This window comes from Mesocricetus auratus, unplaced genomic scaffold (assembly GCF_017639785.1).
Source record: "Mesocricetus auratus isolate SY011 unplaced genomic scaffold, BCM_Maur_2.0 Super-Scaffold_100004, whole genome shotgun sequence".
NCBI lineage: Eukaryota > Metazoa > Chordata > Mammalia > Rodentia > Cricetidae > Mesocricetus > Mesocricetus auratus.
The window spans coordinates 55,399,489-55,417,324 of record NW_024429189.1 but is presented as its reverse complement, the minus strand read 5'-3'; the positions used below and the strand labels follow the sequence as shown (position 1 = coordinate 55,417,324).

The following is a 17,836-nucleotide window of genomic DNA, read 5'->3' as shown; positions in this document are numbered from 1 at the left end:
AATTTCTCATAGTTTTCCTGCAAGCATATGAAAAATTATACTTGAATACTTGTCTGTATGGAGACAGAAAATACATACAACATCAAATCCTATGTAATTTCCAAACTCTCAAAAGTTTCATGAATGCTTGCTATGCTTTTCTGTGTATTTCTTCTCCATTCTGCCACCCCAATTTTAACACTACACGTTGGATCATTGTGACCAATTTTTCTCTAATCTTTAGTATGACAGTTATTTCAATAATGAAGTGACATGTGAGCTAAGAAGCAAGAATACTGTATTGTTACCCACATGTTCAGATTCTAGAAAATTTACATATTATTTGAAGCTCACTGTTTGATTCACAAATGAAGTAATAAGATGAAACAGAAATATTAAAGTGCACAAATTTAGGGATATTCTATGATATTTTACTGAAAGAGAAGTAACTTACTTGAAAAGCCAAGAATGCTGAGAACCAAAGGTCAGCACACTGCTCTCCAGATCAAAACTGAAACACAAAGAGAAAGAGTCTCCTCCCCCAGCTCTATTTATGTCCAGTTCTTTGTACCTGTGAACACACCCAAATGGGAGTTGTCAGTGTTTACAGATACATAAAATCACTCCCTACAATAAGGCAAAACGGAAATAGATTTTCTTAAATCAGAATGAATGGTGTCTAACAAACAATACCAACATTTGAGTTTCTTGTATCATGTTTGTGAGATCATTAAAAATATTATTAACTTAATGTATATAAAATGTTTATAGAAGAAGATAAACTGCAATTTAATGTTGTAGAACTGAATATTTAGTGATAATTATTAAGATCTAAAATGAAAACATGTCATTTCATTTTTGAATATTTGGCACAAAAAGGAAATTTCAAAAAGTGATTATGACATTGTATGGTCTAAACAAATCATATTCTTTTCCTTTAAATAGTTAAGTTCTAAATAACTAATGATAATAAGAAAGGTACTTCAATGTTTATATGGAAAATAAACTACCTCTCTTCTGAAAAAACAAATAGACTTAAGGACTTGTGTGATAATTTTCCAATTCAGCCACATACTGATATTCCATGATTTTATTCTTAATGTGTATTTACCATGGCACATACATTAAAACCATAAGCTTATACCTAAGTAATCTATGGGCCTTGGGTATCCCTGGCATACAAATAGACTTTGAGTACCCATGTCACAATATGGGAGGCTTTCTCAGCAGGGACTCTTGGGGAGAGGGCCTAGGCCTTGCCCTCATGAAATGACAGTTACTGGTGGTCCACCATGGAGAGCCTCACCCTCCTTGGGGATCAGAGTGGAGATTGGGTGGGTGACTGGGGGACCTAGTGGGGAGGGCAGGGGAGAAAGGAAGGGAGAAGGAGCTGGGATTGACATGTGAAACAAGATTGTTTCTAACCTAAATAAAATTAATAATAATAATAATAATAATAATAATAATTAAATTAATTACCCAAAAGATGCACATTCTTACAAGAAAATCTGTTCCATTATGTTCATAGCAGCATTATTTGTAATAGCCAGAACCTAGAAGCAACCTAGATGCCCCTCATCTGAAGAGTAGATAGAGAAAATGTGGAACATATACACAATGGAGTACAACTTAGTGAAAAAAATGGAATCTTGACATTTGCAGACAAATGGATGGCACTAGAAGAAACCATCCTGAGTGAGGTAACCCAGTCACAAAAAGAAGACAAACAAGGTATGAACTCACTTATATATGGATTTTAGATATGAAGCAGGGGAGTGCCAGCCTACAACTCCTCTGCCAGACAGTCTGGGAAACGGGGAGGACCGTAAGACAGATATGTATGATACTCCAGAGAAAGTGAATGGGGCAGGGTCTCTTTAGTAGAGTGGGAGCATAGGGGGAAGGGACCTGGGATAAAGTAAGGGGGGTAAGAGGAGAGAGGTGGACATGGGGGAGCAGGAAAGTTGATTTGGGGAAAGAACATAGGAGAGCAGGATGAGATATACCATAATAGAGGGAGTCATTAGAGGTTTGAGGAGAGATCTGTCACTAATGAGATTTCCAGAGGTCTATAAGGATGACACCAACTGGCAATCTAAACGATAGTGGAGATGCTATCTTAAATGCCCTTCCCTGATTATTAGATTGATGACTACCTTGTATGCCATCCTAGAGTCTTCACCCAGTGGGTGATGGAAAAAGAGGCAGGCACCCACAGCTAAACACTGAACTGAACTCCTGGAACCCAGTTGCAGAGAGGAAGGAGTCATGACTAGGCGTGTGAAATCCACAGAAAAAAAAACTGACCTGAATTAGGGGGAGCTCATGAACCTCAGACTGATGGATGAGAGGCCCCTTGAATGTGGACGTCAGTGAGGAGGCCTCAGCAATCTAAGTCCTAGATCCCTCCCAATATACCCAACTTTAAGTTGTTGATCAAAAAACAAACAAAAATCAGTAAATCAAAAGCCACAACCAAGAAAGTAAAATTAAAATAACTCTTGAAAGGGGAAAAATAACTCCATACTGTAACCAAATAAAAACACATACAGAAAACAAAAAACAGACAAACAAAAAAACACTGTAGAGTCTTTTCTATTTTAGTCAACTACTCCTGAACATGAGTGGTTGATATGCCCCATTTCACCGCATTTGAGAAATAGACTCTCCCTCTCCCAGCAGATTTAAATTACAGATTAGTTGTTACCTTTTACCACAGTTTCTAAGTTTTCATTCATTCATTTAAAATATAACCACATAAAATGAAATAAAATGAAAGCAATATTAAAGTTGGAGGAAACAAACCAACAGAAGCATACATATCCAGAAGCTGGCCTGCGTATGAATCTGCACTCTCCGCATGTGCTTCTTGGGCAATAGAGACCCTGATGGAATGAGTGCAATCCCATCTAAGGTAATGTGCTCCGCAACCATAGTGGATAGGATTCAGCTATGGTTTTTCGTGAAATAATGCATATGTTTTTTCCTTTTTGCCCTTTATAGATACATGGGCATTTCTGTCTTGTCAGGTAATAACCAATAATGATGATAATTTAGCACTGGAACCTGTAAGATGGTAAGCAAATCACAAGTAGTGACTTTTAGAAATGACCTGATCCCATTATTGTCTTCCAATAGCTTTTGAAGAGCACTTACATGATTTTAAATTGAAGAAGGCTTATGAACACTGTGTATACATCAATCTGCATTCCCAGAAATTTAAAAGGTGAGTTTATTTGTACTTTTTTCAGAGGTAATTCTGAGACCTATATTGTTTAAACTGTTCAAAACTAGCATAAAATCTTCCTTAACATGTTAAAATTATGACAAGCATGCAAAATGCCATCCATATAATGAATAAACGTGATAGAGTGGTCATTTAACAAAGTGAAAAATCTGCAATGCATAATATTGATACATGATAGGACTGTTTTTCATCCTGATAGACAATATGCAATTTTCATTATTTTTCTTTTATAACAGATGGGTAATATTACATTGTTCAAATTTACCTTGTTTTCTTGATAATTCATCTGTTGACACATGTGGAAGATGCTTCAAATTTCTAAATATTATGAAATGGGCAGCAATAAACACACTTGAGCAAGTATCTCTGTAGCATGTAGCCCCTTATGTATGTGTCCAAGAGTGTCATACCTGGATCTTAAAGTAGATCTGTAGTCCTATGTTCCTAAGGAACTGTCACATGAAATTTCATAATGGCTCTTAATTGTTGACACTGCCAACAGAAATGGTTGAGTGTTTATATTCCTGTACATCCTTACCATCATGAGCTGTCATTTGATAGAGCTTAGCCATACTGTTTTTTATATATGAATTTTTTAATTTAAATTAAATTAAAAACAAGCTTGTCAATCCCAGGTTCCTCTCCCTCCCCTGCCCCTTCACTAGCACCCCAGCCCTCCACCCAACCCCCATATGGCTCCCCAGGGAGGGTCTCCAAAGTTTCCCATTTCATCCATGAAAGGGTCTAGGCCCTCCCTTATATGTGGGATGGGCTCTCAAAGTTCATTCGTACACCATGGTACTACCTGAGCCCCAGAGATTGCCAAGGCCTCCTCACTGACCCCACATTCAGGGGTATGACTGGTATAGTATGAAATTTCAAAGCGTCTTTGTTTTCCTTTTTCTGAATATTAAAGATACTAAATATTTCTCTTTCCTTGCTGTCCCTCTCTGTCCTTCTGCCCACACAACCATCCCATTCTCTCATGTTTTCTTTCCCTCTTCTCTTCCTCATCCCCCTCCCCCTCCCAATTTACATCAGAGATCTTATCTATTTCTCCTTCCTAGGGATATTCATGTATATCTCTCTTAGATCTTCCTTGTTACCTAGCTTCTCAGAGGTTGAGTTCTAGCCTGGTTTTCATTTCTTTACATCTAATATCTACTTATAAGTAAGTAATACTACATTTGTCTTTCTGAGTCTGGATTACCTCACTCAAGTTAAATTTTTTTCTAGTTCTATCCATTTGCCTGCACATTTCAAGATGTCATTGTTTTTTACTGCTCTATTGTACTCCATTGTGTAAATGTACTAAATTTTCCTTTTCCATTCTTCAGGTGAGGGGCTTCTTGATGGAGGGAGTCATTATGGGTTAGGGAGAATCAGGTGTTAGGAAAACTCCCAGGAATCCACAAGGATCACTAACCCCAGCTAAGACTTTTAGCAATAGTGAAGAGGGTGCCTGAACTGGCCATTGTAACATGAATAATAAAAACCCAGAAACAGATATTGGAATTCAAGATGAAAGGTGAGAGAAGCAACGTACCTGGCTTCGACTTCTTACCTCTACCTCAGGCTGAAAGGGCTGTGCTGTTCTCAATGTGGCTGGAGAATAAACCTCTGAGAATGAATACTGAATAATCCACTCCTATTTTGTATATCTCTCTAGAGCTTGGATTAAACGCATGGGATCTCAAGTGCTGAGATCTTCTTTGTGTGAGCTGTTTTTCTTGTGACTGATTAACTTTAATGTAATTCTGGCTGACCTTGAACTCACAGAGATATATCTGTCTTTGGCTCCTGTGTCCAGCTTCTTTAGCTAACTAGTGTGGCCGATGGAATTAAAGGTGTGTATAACTATTACCTGGCTCTACGGCTGTGGCTAGCTTTGCATTTTGATCTCTAAGGCTTTATTAAATAATAAATAATGTATCACCACAGGCCTTCCCCAGTAATCAGATTTATGACCACCCTAATTGTCATCATAGAAACTTCATCCAGTAAATTAGGGAGTAGATGCTGAGGTACCCAATTGAGCACTCAACTAACCTCCTGAAGTACAGTCAAAGAAATGGGGGAGGGATTATATGAGTTAAGGGGTCAAGATTATGGTGGGGAAAGCCACAGAGACAGCTCACCAGAGCTAGATGGAGCTAAGTGACTCTGGTCTGACAGCTAGGTAACCCGAATAGGATAGAATTAGGCCCTCACCAAATAATTATCTTAAAAAGTGGGGTACAGAACTAAACAAAATTCTCAATAGAGGAATCTAAAATGGCTGAAGGACATTTAAGAAATTGCTCAACATCATTAGCCATCATGGAAATGCAAGTCAAAACAACTCTGAGATACCATCTCACACCCATTAGAATGGCTAAAATCAAAAACACCAAGGACAGTTTATACTGAAGAAAATGTGAAGAAAAGGGAACACTTCTCCATTGCTGGTGGGAGTGCAAACTTGTGCAGCCACTTTGAAAAATGGGAACCAGTCTACCTCAAGATCCAGCAATTCCACTCTTAGGCATATACCCAAAGGATGCACATTTGGGAAGTCTGTGGGACCACTGGCAGTGGAAACAGGATTTATCTCTAATGCATGAACTGACATTTTGGAGCCCATTCGCTATGGTGGGATACCTTTCTCAGACTTGCTACAGGGAGGAGGGACTTGGTCCTGCCTCATCTTGATATACTAGACTTTGTTGACTCTCCATGGGAGGCCTTCCCTTACTAAGGAGTGGCTACAGAGATGGGTAGTGGAAAGGTAGAGAGGAAGTTGGAGGAGGTGAGGGAGAGGGAAATGTGTTTGATGTGTAAAAATAAATAAAATTTATTTATATAAATAAAAAAATTAAAGATGTGAACATTGTGTTTCATCTTCTGATACCATTCTGTGTAATTCTGTATTCTATTTATAACTGAGGTTTTGGTTTTCATGATGTCTAGGACATTTTAGTTCTTTATATATATGTATATATCTGTATATATATATATACAGATAAATCCTATATCTGTAGCCTCTGCTTTGTCCAAATGATGGTTTCACTTTCCATATAGATTTTCAGTTTCATGAAATTCCAGTTGCTATTGGTTTTCTTAGTGCCAGTGCGATCAGCGCTGTGTTCAGAAGCCTTTTTCTGTGCCAATGAGTTCAAGATAATTCTGAAATAAAGGGTATTTAGTATATTTGGAGTTGTACAGCGTGATAAGTATGGATCTATTTAGATTGATCTTCATGCAGCCATCATTTTAAACAACACCATTTGTTGATGATGGTGTCTTTTTTTCCAGTGTGTATTTCTGGGTTCCTTGTAAAAAACAACAACAACAAAAAAAAATAACAGCTATTGAGAACTGTGTTGACTTATTTCTGGAACTTCATTTTGATGGGACTTATTAATGTGTCTGTTTCTATTATTTCTATGCTTTTTTGATTTTTATATCTCTCTAGTACATCTTTGATCAAGGTTGGTGTTACCATAAGCAGTTCTTTTATCATTAGAATTGTTTTGGCTATTATGAGTCTTTGTGCTTCCAAATGAAGCTGAAAATTGTCCTTCCAAGTTCTCTGAAGAATTATGATTGAATTTAAATGGAGATTGCATTGAGTCTTTTGGTAGAATGACTATTCTCACTATATTAATCCCACTGATCCATGAGTATAGGAGGTCTTTCCATGTTTTATATATTTCTCTGATTCTTTCTTTAGTATCTTACAGTTTTTAATCATACAGTTCTTACAATTGCTTGGTTAGAGTGACCCCAAGTTATTTTGTATTACTTAAGGCTGTTGTGGATGGTGTTATACCATGATTTCTCTTTCAGACCTTTGCCATGTCTATGTATAAGGGTTATTTATTGTGAGCGAATTTTGCATCCAAACACATTGCTGAAAGTACTTATCAACCATAGGGATTTCTTGGTGGAATTTTGGGGAACAGTTACATATACTATCAAGTCATCTGAACATAAAGATACTTTGACCTATTTCTATATAATTTCCATTGTTCTAATCTCCTTTGTTTTCTTATTGCCATAATTAAATCTGCAAGTATTATATTAAATATATAAGGAGAAAGTAGACAACCTGCCTTGCTCCTGATTTCATTGGAATTACTTTGAGGTTCTCTCCATTTAATTTGAATTTATCATTTTGAGATATGTCCCTTGTATCCTTATCTCTCCAAGACGTTTATCATGATGGACATTGGAATTTGCCAAAGGCTTTTTCTACATGTAATGAGATGATCATATGTTGTCTGTCTGTCTTTCAGTCTGTTTATCAGTATATACTTACTGATTATGTATGCTGAGATATTCCTCCATCTCTAGGATGAAGTCTTCACTATAATGGTGGATAATATACTTTACATGTTGTTGGATTCAGTTAGTAAGTACATTGTTGAAATCTTTTACATCTATTTTCAGTAGGAACATGGGCCTGCAATTCTCTTTCTTTATTAGATCTTTTGTGGTTTAGGTATCATGAAAATTGCGGCCTTGTTAAAAGAATTATACAACGCTCCTTCTGTTTTTGATTGTGGCATATTTTGAGGAGTACTGGCCTTTATTCTTTCCTATAAAGACATAGACATAAGTCTACATAAAAATGAACACCTTATTTTTGACAAAGACTCCAGAAATACACACTGGAACAAAAGAACATTTTATACTTAACCCATCTTTTCCTTGTTTTATTTTGTGGGGGGGATAGTTAGTGCTTCTACTAAATCTAGTGAAGTAGTCTAGTCTGCTTAAATTACTCATCTCACCTTGATTTTACTTTGTTTGGCAATATGTATAAAGAAATGTACCTTTTTTTTTTAGTCTTCCTGTTGGACAGAGCACTGATTTATAAAGTATATACTTATGTTTCTCTGGTCTTCCTCAGTATTGTTTGTGATATGTCCTTTTATCTCTATTTCTACTAATTTTAATACTCTCCATATGCAAGTTAATTTGGCTAAGAATTTATTGATCTTATTGATTTTTTCATAGAGAGAAATATATATAGTGTGGGTATATCTGTTTTTCTATATTATTGATTACAATCCTGTGCTGACAATTTCTAGCAATCTACTTATTCATGGGGTTATTAATCTTTGGATTTTATATCTTTCTGATGTTGCATTAAGTTGTTATTATGAGATCTCATCCTTTTAACTTTTATTTATTTATTTTTCTAAGCAATTAGTGCCATGTACTTGTCTCTTAGAATTTTCTTTATCATAGCCCATAGGTTTGAAAATATTGTATTTATGCTTTAAAATATTTTTCTTACAATATATTTTGAGCATTTCACCACACTACTAACTCCTCCAAGATTCTACACATCTGTCTGGCTCAAGGATAGGGAGAACTGCTCTTCCATATACAAAATTTCCCTATGCTTGTTACAGGAATTCTGACTTTCTTTGGAATAGTGCTTTTTAACTGGGGACAGCACTAATTTATTTTTATAAATATTGGAGTTAATAGGTGTTTTCTGATATACCTATTAATTAAAATAAGAAAAACAGATGGAAATAATTTACATTGTTATTAATTGTTACTTTTTGAAAAGCAAACCAACTCATATGTCTGAACTGGCCTTATCAACAATAGCAGCAAGTGCATAAAACTAACTCCATTTATTATTAATCTTTTAATTGTAAGAATAATATTGATATCTCTGTCATGCATATATCTATTGTAAATCTAAAAGAACATAGATATTACCACATACTTTTAATCTTATACATATATAGGAGCACAAATATAATCTAGCTATAAATTGTTTTGCTGACAAAGCTGTCTTCATTTTGTGTTTTACCATTTTCTCGTTTAATCACCCTTTGCTGTTATCATTTGCAAAATTATCATATGCTTTTTATAAATTCTTTTTTTTTTTTTTGAGACATGGCTCTGTGTATCTCTAGCCATCCTGGAACTACGCTCTGTAGACCACGCATTGTCCTTGAACTCAGAAATCCACCTGCTTCTGTCTCTATAGTGCTGGGATTAAAGGAATGTGTTACCACAGCCCATCTTATAACTTTTTAATAAACAATAACAAACTTAGTAAATAAAATCAGCCTCCATTTTGCTAGACACTGTTAGGAATGTCTATATGTCATTATGGGAAATATTTAGGTGGGAACAGGTTGTTGGCTAAAGTGTGGCTATAATTATTTGCCAGTACTGGTTGATGCTTCTATTATTGTTTTGTTTCTTACATGAATGTAAAACTGTTAGTATTTTACTGTTTCACTCTTTTTTTATCACTCTGCTGGTTATGTTCATGTCTCATTTTGTTTCATTTCTATATTGGTTATTATAATTTTGTTTTTAAGTATAAAATAATTTATTGATTGATTTATATTTAAAATTTTCAGTAGTCTCCCCAACTTGATCCATTCTATGTATTTCTCTCAGTCTAAAACAAACAGGCTTTAAAATAATAATAATAAAATAAAACACAATAAGTTAAAGCAAAAAACAGCATATCAGATTTGTCCAAGACAAACAGAAGAAAAGAACCCAACACAAGATATAAGAATCAGAAACCCACTCTTTCAAATACTCAGGATTAATTTTAATTATGTTCAATTTGATCCTGACCCCCTTTGCTCATGTACTTCCTGATGTCTGCCCAGTGCTTGTATAACTGATTTCATCAGTTACTGGATGAGGTTCTATGATAGCAATAAGGGTAATCACAAATATGATTACTGGTGATAGCCAGTTTTGTCATCCTTTCTATTATTGCTAGGGGTCTTAGCTAGTGTCATCCTTGCAACTTGATCTGCTTCTGGGGCTCTGGCAATGGGACCAGGATCTATGCCTAGTCCACAAGCTGTCTTTTTGGAGCCCATTCTCTATGGTGGGATACCTTGCTCAGCATGGGTGCCAGGAGAAAGGGCTTGGTCTTGCCTCAACTTGATGAGTCAGGCTTCATTGACTCCCCATGGGAGGCCTTAACCTTCCTGGGGAGTGGGGTATGGGGAGATGGGGACAGCATGAGAAGGGGAGGGATGGAAAACTGTGGTTGACATGTAAAATAAATGAAAAGTTTAAAGTAAAAAGTAGAAATTAAAGGAAGTACAGCTTTGACTTAATAGAGTTGCAATTATTATTATTACCCATTCTGATATACAAAAATATTGTAATGAATGTGGAGGAATAATTAGTTATGGTAGGAAAGCAAAGCAGCAATTTATGATTAAACAAAAGACAAGTTATGCTAGAAAATAAAATTAGATATGAATATATAGCTGATTCATTAAATTTTCTACAATAATTTTAAGACCCTTATGACATCTTTCTTTCTCAGTAGTCCAAACATTTAGTTAAAGATCAAGCAAACTAGAATACAGAAAACAACAAATATTTCTTCTGAGTGAAAGCTTATATTTCAGTTGTAAACATAAGCAAACACAGAGTTCTATCATGTGATAAGCCAGTGCAGAGTTTTCTCACTAGTCTGGTCACTGAATAAGGTAACAAAATTTCTCCATGTCACTGTATCTATTCTTATGTGTCTGTTTATGTCTTTGTTTTAGTCTCACTTTCTCTCTCTCTCTGTCTCTCTCTGTCTCTGTCTCTGTCTCTGTCTCTCTCTCTCTCTCTCTCTCTCATATATATATATATATATATATATATGGGAGTGTGTCTGTGTACATATACATATATGTTCAAATAATTCAAATAATACATTTCAATTGGATATTTTAATCTGAAATCTTTAGTAACTTCTATTTCTAAATATATTGCTTCAGCCAAACCTGAAAGTAAAACAGACAGTTGAATGTTCTAGGAGAAATATAAAATATAGGACAGTGAGAATATGAGTTGATATACAGTTCCCCAATTAAATGGGCTATGTGAGTACAAAAACATGGAAAAAGACACTTAAAGGCAGAGCAAAATTGTCATCAATTTTTACAAACAAATACTCTATAAAAGCATATTTGAAATCTGATCTATATTGGTTATTATGGGAACCAAATCCACCCAAATATTCACAAAACATGAATTAAAAAGTTTAGAAAACAGAAAGATGGAGCATTGTGTCAAGATGAATCAGATGTCAGGGACATATAGCCACAAATGAAGGAAGGCAGCAACTACAACTATATTGGAGGATTTAAATAGCCATGACAAATCCAAACTTAAGATCAGAGGACAGCAAACCCAAGGAGGAGTAAGAGGTTAGATAAAGCTCATTTTAGGTGACCCCAAACCTTGGTGGTAGCTGAACTATCATACATTGAACTGCATGAGTTAGTTGAAAACACAATAATTAACAATGAATACATTGATGAATCCTTAAAATGGTATTTTCACAATGAGTTAATGTATTTATATTGACTACACTCAATAGAGTAAGCTCTATGAAACTAGTGACTTTAAAAACATTATAATTTGTTAATCACGAAACAGACTTTCAGCATTAAGTTTTGCAAAACCAAGCTTGAGTTTTCATTTGTATGTGTCGTTATTTTTCTATTTTAAGCGTTCCCACCATGTCAGTAACTTATTTTGCAATTTTCTCAGTGCCATCATGATGTCCTTGTTCCTCAGAGTGTATATAATAGGATTCAAAGCTGGTATCAAAATAGTGTAAAAAAGAGACAACAGTTTCCCCATTCCTTCTGACTAATTTTGTTTGGGTTGTAAATAAGTGATGCTAGCTGTCCCATAGAACAAGACAACAACTATCAGGTGAGAAGAGCAGGTGGAAAAGGCCTTGGCCCTTCCTTTGGCTGAGGACAGTTTAATGATGTTGCAGATGATCTTGACATAGGAGACAATGATCAGAAGAAATGGAACCATGACGAACACCACTGCAACCACATAGACTGCTACTGTATTCATAAAAGTGTCACCACAAGCAAGCTTGAGTAGTGGGGGGATGTCACAGAAAAAGTGGTCAATTTTGTTAGAAGCACAAAAGTGCAAAGAGAATATCTGGTAGGTCTGCCCAATTTCTACTGGAATCCCAGTGATCCAGGAGGCAGCTACCAGCTGCAAACACACCTTATTATTCATGAGTAAAGAATATTGTAAAGGTTTGCAAATGGCCACATAGCGGTCACAGGCCATTGCTGCCAGTAAGAGGCACTCCGTGCCTCCCAACATGAGGACAAAATACATTTGTGTTGCACAGGCGAGCACAGAAATATTTCCTTTTAAGGTGTAAAGATCCATAAGCATTCTTGGGATAGTAGCTGTTACATAACAGACTTCTAAAAAGGAAAAGTTGCTAAGGAAAAAATACATAGGCGTCTGGAGAATAGGGTCAATTTTTGCCAACAGTATTATGATGCTGTTGCACATAAGAATCATCAGATACATGACCAAAAATATCATAAACAGCATCCACTGTAGACTAGGAACATCAGAAAACCCCAGAAGGATAAATTCTACCAGTGTAGAGATATTTGATTTTTCTGTTTTAAATTGATATTCATCTGCAGACATGATAAATTTGAAATTGTTAACTCAATTGTGTTTTGAAGTGCACTAAATTCTTAAAATAACTGATCATATGCATACATGCCATATAACACATTAAATCCCCATTCACTATACTCTATTTATGATAGTTGATACCTCAAAAATAAATGTTGCTGAAAGCAATCCAATGCATAAATGTAATAAACCTTATTGATGTATGTATTATGACATGCATACAATTTACTCATGTATATCATAAGCAAACACTATTTTACCACTGAGAGGTAATTGTGTTACCTTGTTTTTTAGCACATTGTCTTGGTTTATAATATTTTTATCCCTATTCCATCTTTTTTCCCTACAATGATTTTTCACTTGTAACTTGTGACTGCTCATTTACAATGTTAGTCTTCCTTTTAAAATTCTAATTAGAGTCAATATTCTGGAGGTACATTTTTTGGTGAAAAGTCCATTTAGGGTGACTCTGCTTTGTATCCTTCTATCAAGTATGCTGGGTATGAAAACCTGAGCCTCAGCACTCTGGTCAGACAACTTTCCAGCTAACAGCTCTCATCCAGTGTATGAAAACTACTAGTTCAGGGTGTACATGCAGCTCAGAGTTGTAGCACCTTTCTCTTCAAAGGAGTACATAGGTTCAAGTGACATGTGTATGAGAAACAAACCTGACATATTTTATAAAATTAACTTTATGTTATAAGCTGTTACTTATACTTTGCTTTTGCAGTGTTCTTTCTTCTTCATTTGAATTTTTCTCTATGAATTTTCCTTTTTTCTAAATTCTATTTACCTATATATCATTGAGTACTTTAGTTTCTACTTTGAATTAATACATCAGTAAACAAATTTCAGCAGAAAAATATTCTCGTATTTTCTCATTTTAATTAGTACTAGTTTTTTGATGATTTCAAATACATTAATAGCAGTATTATTTACACTAATATAATTTTATATATGCATTGTTTCACTTAACAGTTAAGAAAATGAACAGATACAGTAGGTGTATTAAGTAATTAGCTTATGTTTAAATGATAGTCTCAGCATTTCATGTCTTTTGCTTTATTGACTTGATTTTCGATTTGAGAAATATCCTCAATTGTATACTCTAACAGCACAATTATATATTACCTTGATTGAACTTCATTAAATTGCTTTTGAAAATACAATTGGTTATTAGTCTGCGACTTATCAAATCCTCCTCTGGAAATCACTCTACCAGCAAGTGGTTATAACTGGACATTCAGTATTCTTAAAGTAGAACTATATCCACTACCCCTGGGGACGATCTTGGCTCATCTGTGATTTTTCTTTCTAGTAAATACTCAGAAGGTCCTTGTTCTATTTCGTAGTCATGATCTCTGAATGGGCCTGTCTATATTGTTATCCATTGTTGGCATAGATGACTCTCCTCTCTTGGGGAGTTCCTTTGAAAGTGAAATAGTCATTAATTTCTTAGTTTTACTTTAGAAAAAGAGGTGAACTATTTACAGCTATTACATTTGAAGATCTTACACTAACATGGCTTTGTTTCCCTGTTGTATTTCACCTGACTCACAAAGCTAGGCCATCTTGCCCTAAAGGACAATGAACCTGTGCTACACACCGGGCTGTCTTCCATACTGAAAGTAGTAGATGCCTTCTCATTAGTGAAATTTGTACTCCTAAATCAACTTTTAAGAAATTATAATTATAACCATGAGGATGTTTTTCTAAACAGATTTTAGGTAGGTGTTTATGGATCACACCTTACATATAACACTCTCCGAATGTCTCATGGGTGCAGTTAGAGTGTGAACTTCAGGGCAGCTGATGCTTGAGCTTACAGCTCCTGTCTCTACTTCTCATCCCAACGTAGGAATTGTACGGTTACAGAGGCAAACCACTGACTCCAGCTACTTTAAAGATCTGGGGGTCAAACTCAAGGCATTAGCCTTGCAAAGCAAATACCATCTCAAACAACTCCCTGACCCCTTTGAACATAAACTAATACCATATATAAGAGCATACATGTAATAGAATATATATATGTATATATAAATATATATATATTACTTATTGTGTAGTCCACACAGGAAAGTATCTGTTTTGATTTATGCAATTTGCCCCTGAAACTGATTAGTGGTTTAGATGGAATGTAATGGAACTAGGGATGGATGTTTTAGTACTATCATGTATGAAATCAACATGTTTTGAGAGTTTCAAACTTTTCTAACAAAGTCCTTGCCTTTGCTGCACTAAGAGACAATGTTTCAATATATGTTCAAAGCAGGAAGGATATTTCTCCAGTCATGTATCATTCTGCATTTCATAGTCTATGATAATGTTATTTAACTTCCTTGTCAACATTTTGCAATTCACTATTGGTTGATGTAAGGCAAAGGAGCTAGATATATAGCTTATACAACTAAAACCAGTGATTAAAAACGTGCCCTTTTAAATCACTTATTTAACTTTTTTGATGGGGAGACTTTTAGGAAACAATATTAGTAGTTTCTGATAGTGTGCCTGAAGGTTTCCAATGCACAAGCATTAAATATTTTAGTGTCATACCATGGGGGCAGTTTATCACTTCCCAATTCTTTCAGAAGGTCAGTGTCAGTTACAACTTCAGTTTGTTAACTACATTTGCAGGTAGTTTAAATGGTGCAAAAAAGAAGCAAAATTAAGTTTTATTGTGTGGCACAATGAATATTTAGAGACAAGTTTCAAAAGCAAACAGTCATGCTGTGATATGATAATATTTATGTTTAATATTTTCTACATTGGAAAAGAAATCACTTTGTGTGAACATGCATTTAATCCTTTTTTAAAAATACAATTGTGTTTTATAGGATTTCATTAATTTTCAGTTCACTAACTGAAAATTACTAACACATAGTTTCAGAAAATTAATCATGTGTTTAAAATATAGACATGGTCTTTAAATTTAATAAAAATTATAAATTCACATATATCCAAATATGGGACATATTCTCCATCAAGCCTTCACCCAGGCCATCAAGTATGTCAAATCTACATCATCCATAGTCTGTGGTGTTGTATACTTTGGGAATGTGAAATCTTTTGCCGTATATGAATTCTAGTTGCATCTTAATAGTATCAATATAGTAAACTGATAGTCCATTTTGGAATAATTTTCTCTGTCTTTGGAATGCTTTGATATGTCTTTGCTTACATCTTCTTGAAATTTCATTTGATTCCAAGTTTCCGTTTTTCATAGATTTTTTTATAATTATAAATAAGTGTTTTTGGCACAGGCTTTCATTTATTTCATGTCTTATTTAGGATTGGATTGGTGATGTGAATGCTTACTTTTTAGCTAAATCATGTGTTCCAAAGCGTCTGTGTTACCTCACCTTTCAAATGCTAGTTAATGAAATTAGTTGTATTATTTTTAATTTTTTATTGGTTAAGAATTTCATGCATGTATATTATATGTAAAGATCATATTCATCCCCTCCCATCTTCTCTCCAATTTCCCCAAACAGTTCTAATATTCCCTTTCTCCCAAATTCATGTTTTTTTATTTGTACCTCTCTATCCCACCAGCACTTATTGTGCTTCCCATATGGATGTAGGTGTGATGATATCCACTGAAGCATGAGCACCTGTCTGCCTTCAGCAAGTGGTGGGATTATAAGCACCTCCCATCCCATGCAAGAGTATATTTTTATTTTATTTATATTAAAAATAAAATAACATACCAATCCCAATTTCCTACCCCTCCCATCCTATCACTCCCCCCACCATCCCCCTATACTGCATCTACCCCTCAGAGAGAGTAAGGTCTCCCATGGGGAATCACCAAAATCTGTCACATCATTTGGGGCAGGACTAAGGCTGTCCCCTTGTATCGCGGTTGATCAAGGCATCCCTCCACAAGGAATGGTTTCCAAAAAGTCAGTTCATGCACTAGGGATAAATAATGGTCATACTGCCAGCAGTGCCACAAACTTCCCAAGCCATCTAATGGTCACCCACATTCAAGGGGCCTAGTTGGATATTGTGCAGGTTTCCCAACTGTCGGTCCGGAGCCAGTGAGCTCCCACTTACTGGGGTCACCTGTCTCTGTGGGTTTTCCCAACATGGTATTGACCCTTTTATTCATATTATCCTTCCTTTCTCTTTCATATGGACTCCAGGAGTTCACTTGGTGCTTAGCTGTAGATCTCTGCATTTGTCTCCATCAGTTACTGGATGATGGATCTATGATGTTAATTATGACAGTCATCAATCTGATTAGAGTGGAAGGGCAGTTAATGTACCCTCTCACCATTGCTTAGAGTCATTCTCGGGGTCACCCATGTGGATTCCCAGAAATTTTCCTAGTGTTAGGTTTCTCCTTAGCCACATAATGGTTCCCTCAATCAAGGTATCTCTTTCCTTGCTCTCCTTCTCAGTCCCTCTCCCAACTTGACCTTCCTGACACTTCATGTTCTCTCCCCTTTGTTTCCTCCCCTTTCTCCTACCAACCCCCTCCCGCCCATGCTCCTCATTTACTCAGGAGATCTTGTATATTCCCTCTTTTGGGGGGGGGTTCATGTATGTCTCTCTTATGGTCCTCCTTGCTTCCTGGCATCTCTGGGGTTGTGGATTGTAGGCTGGTTATTATTTCCTATTAAGGGTACAGTGAATAAATATAATATTTTCTTATTTTTATAGACAAGAAATAAGTTAATTACATATTTTGTACTAATTCACTATATATCACTTTCTTTTCATATTCACATATTTTTTACTTTTTAATAATCAATATGAAGAACTTCCTTGAAACCCTCCTGTAATTCAAAATGAGTTTGAAGTTCCCTATTTTATACTACAGTGACATGATTTTCTTAAATCAGCTGTTTGTTAATGATGAACTAAGTGGGTATATTTTTCTGGTCTCTTCTGTTATCATGATAAATATGGAAATCATTAATTAAATGCAAGATTAATTATTAAAAGACCCAAAGACAGAGAAAAAGTATTGTGGAGATAATGAAGAGATTATTGCCATTAAAAGTAAGTTAAGCCCTTAATCAGGACAATAAAAGGATGGCATGGTAGTAAATCAAGAACTTTCCAGACTTACACAGATAAACACAAAGTATAAATTTATATAATATTTGAAAGTATTTCTATGTAGATGAAAAACTTTTTCTGAGCTTT

The 17,836-nt window shown here is 35.3% G+C and overlaps 1 pseudogene; it reads right to left on the bottom strand.

The window, feature by feature from the left end:
* Positions 1-11,713: 11,713 nt before the first annotated feature.
* On the bottom strand, positions 11,714-16,974 carry LOC101841230 (annotated as a pseudogene).
* Positions 16,975-17,836: the final 862 nt, after the last annotated feature.